The sequence below is a fragment of the Equus asinus genome, unplaced genomic scaffold, assembly GCF_041296235.1.
Source record: "Equus asinus isolate D_3611 breed Donkey unplaced genomic scaffold, EquAss-T2T_v2 contig_59, whole genome shotgun sequence".
Classification (NCBI taxonomy): domain Eukaryota; kingdom Metazoa; phylum Chordata; class Mammalia; order Perissodactyla; family Equidae; genus Equus; species Equus asinus.
Genome location: NW_027225282.1, coordinates 48,732 through 52,500, shown reverse-complemented (window position 1 = coordinate 52,500; position 3,769 = coordinate 48,732).

The following is a 3,769-nucleotide window of genomic DNA, read 5'->3' as shown; positions in this document are numbered from 1 at the left end:
ACCATGGCCACGCAATGCAGGAGGGGTCTGCGGTAGAGGTAAGGCCTAGAGCAAGTCGGAGCGTCCGTGGTCAGGGCCGCGAGCCCGCGCTGCCCCGGGCTCGCCATCTCTGGCCACACTGGGCTTAGCTAGGGATCTACAAGGCCCCTGTGCGGCTCCCAAGTCAGTGCCTCCCCTCAGGCCGAGAGACCAAGGGAGGCAGAGACTGGGACGGAGGTGCCGATCAAACAGCACCTCCCAACCAAAGAGCCAGCGCCACGCCGCTGGCTCGGCCCGCCACGGTCACTCCCACACCCGCGGGGAAACCCCAGCAAGGGGAACGCGCGGGCACGCGCCCGAGCCTGCCCGCCCCCACACGGCACGCCGTGGGGGGCGACGAGGCACCCGTCCCCCCCGAGGGGGACGAGGGGCACGCCTCCCTTACCGACTCGACCCCCCCGCTCCTCAGACACACCAGCGCAGTGGTTACCTGAGGAGGCCGACGGGAACAGAGAACGACACCGCCACTCGGCCTCGGGCGCCTGAGGGACGACCTGGAACGCTCCAGGGGCACCGCCAACGGCCTGGGGAACGCGCTCACGCGCCCGGGAAGGCGCGCGGCGCGGCGGCAACACGGCCCGCCCCACCGCGGGGAGGGCCGCCCGCGAGACACAGCCAAGAGGCACAGGCAGAGCATCCGCCGCGTCACGGAGACCCCGACACCGCCCACGCCACGAGGCACGGGGCGGGGGAGCGAGGTCAGGCCGGATTCCGCACCCCTGCCGCCTCCCACACGCCACTCGCAGCGGGGGAGAACGGGCGAGGGGACCCGCGGGCAGAGCGAGAAGAGCGGTCCCGTTCGCCATGAACGTCCGTCCCTCGTCTGGCACGGCTTAGGCCCGGCCCGGGAGAGCACAGCATCACCACATCGGTCGGCAGCATAACGCGAGGGACCCCCGAGCAAGGGAAGGCCGGCGAGGACAGCGAGCGGAGGAGCCTGCTTCAGCCTCACCGACCCCTCTCCTCCTCCAGCAAGCGCGGGCGACGACCCCAGGACGAGAACGCCTGACACGCACTGGCACGGAGCCGGTGGGATGGGGTAAGTCGCGACCGCACCCGGGTGCCGGCGGCAGGGAGTGCACGTGGTAGAGGACCCCGCGCCCCTAACCCCGCCGCCCTCGGGTACCAGAGACCGGAGGTGGCACCACGGTCGTGGGGGCGCCTGGAACGCACAAGAGCCGGCGCGCAGGCCCCAGCGGGCGGCTCAAGCGGCGGGGGTGGAAACGGGCGTCCGGTTCTCGGCCAGAGCCCGGAGCCCTCCCCGCACACGCATCCAGGCACCCGGAAGCTCTCGGGCGACTGTCACCCGAGCAGAGCGTGTCAGCACTTATCTGGCGGCACAAAACCACCCATTCGGGGGCAAGAATCGCCGCGCCCGGAGACGGGGCCCACCCACGGATCACCAGGGGAACCCCTGGATCACGGCCACGGCCACCAGACCCCAAGCACGACCCCATCGCCACCAGGCCCGGAGCTCCCGGGGCCATCTGGTCGACCCCAGAAGCGTGGCGGCAGGGGGAGCCGGGGACAGCCTCCCCGGGCCGCCCGCGCGGGCCGGGACCGGTCGGTCCCTCCCTCTGAGTCGCCGGGTCAGGACTTAGAAAAGAATTCCGCGGAGGCGCCTCCGGCGACCGGGCCCGGGGCGGGACCGTGGCTCCCGTCCCTCAGCCGGGGCTCCACCTACGCCTCGAGCCGGCCCCCTCCCGCCTCCGGACAAAGACGCGACCCGCGAAACTCGGAGAGAGAAGTCCGGTCCGACGGCCCGGACCCACCCCGGGCACGCGTCCGGGCCGGGGACGCCCTCCCCGGCCCGCCCTCGAGGGCTCCCGGGGCCGGTCCACGCTCTTCTCCAGGGCGGGACTTGGAAAAAAAAACTGCCACGGAGGAGGAGGCATCCGAGGACCGGGCCCGGTCCCCACCGCCAGAGCCGGTCGACTCGGAAGACCAGTGGGGAAAAGGCCAGCCCGGCGGCCGAGCCCGTCGCGCCCTCCACGGGCCTCCCCCGCAAGGCCCCGGCCGGTCGCCCACCTCCGGAGCGGGGCGCGGAAAGGGGATCGGCGACGCGGAAGGCCCGACCACCGGGCCGCCCTCGGGACGACGGCCGGGCACGGGACGAGCTCCCTCGCCCGTTCCCCCGCGGCGGCCCCCCACCCCCTCCCGGGGACGGAGGGGCACCGGCGGCTGCTGGTCGACCCGTCCGGGAGGCCCCACACCCCGGCCGGCACCGGGCGGCGCGGCGACAGCCACCTCCCTCAGTAGCCTGCACCTCCAATCTCCGGCGAGCGGGCGTCGCGCTCACGCCCCGGCGCCACCGGGCCAGATCCCGCCAGCGACGCCGGCCTCCCGGGACTCTGCCTCGGTCACCGCGGCCGAGTCCCGTCCCTTGGCCCGCGTCGCCGGAGCTCCGGAGGAAAGAGACGATATAAAAGCGGCCGCCAGGTGGCACCCGGCGACCGACGACCGCCTCAGCGGGACGGAGCCGGAGCGCGGGCCCGCCGGGGAGCACAGCCGGGCCGCCGGGCCGCCCGATCCCGTCCCGGAGCCCCCTCGGACCCAGCCTCCCGGCCCAGTGCGGCCCCGGGGCGTCCGCCCGCGGGCTCCCGGCCGCCAAGGCGCAGCCCCAGCCGCAGGAGGGGGACTCGGAAAAGGTTTCTCGGGCGATCACCGGGAAGGGGAAGGGGAGAGTTCCCCCCAGAGAGGCCAGGGGGCGGCCCGGGCCGGGCTGGGCCGGTGCGGCCGGGAGGCCGCCGCTTCCCGGAGCGGCTGGAGCGCCCCCGGGGTTCCCGGGAGGACTTAGAAAATCAGGGCGGGCGGGGACGGTCAAACCGAAACCAGGCACGTCATCCGAGAAGGACCGTGATGACGGGAGGAGGAAAGCTTTCCAGTCCAGAGGGCCTGTCGAAGGCAGGCGGAGAGTCTACCCGCTGAAACTGACGAAGATGGGCAAAAGAAGCTAGCTCAGGCGCCGACATCTAAGGAAATAAAAAAAAAAAAGCACGAGGGCGTGGAGAAATGGGGAAAAATCAACACTGAGAAATCTACCCTCTGAAACCGACGAAGATGGGCAACAGGGGCTAGCTCAGGTGGCAATTTTTAAGGAAAAATGAAAGGAAGTGCGTGGAGACCTGGGGAAAAAGCAACACGGAGAAATCTACCCTCTAGAACTGAGAAAGAAGCGCAACAGAGGCTAGCTCAGGTGGCAATCTTTAAGCAAAAAAAATAAGATAAAAAAATACAATGGCGAGGAGACCCGGTGAAAAAGCAACCCTGAAAAAGGTACCCTCTGAAACTGAGGAAGCAGGGCAACAGTGCCTAGCTCAGGTGACAATCTTTAAGCAAAAGAAACACACAAGGGCGTGGGGAGCTGGCGAAAAGGCAACACTGAGAAATCCACCCTCTGAAACGGACGAAGATGGGCAACAGAGGCTAGCTCAGGTGGCAATCTTTAAGCAAAAGAAACACACAAGGGCGTGGAGACCTGGGGAAAAAGCAACACGGAGAAATCCACCCTCTGAAACTGAGGAAGATGGGCAAGAGAGGCTACCTCAGGTGGCAATCCTTAAGCAAAAACAAAGCACAAAGGCGTGGAGCCCTGGGGACAAAGCAACCCTGAAATATCTACCCTCTGAAACTGAGGAACATGGGCAAGAGAGGCTAGCTCAGGTGGCACTCGTTAAGCAAAAACAAAACACAAAGGCGTGGAGACCTGGGGAAAAAGCAACCCTGAAAT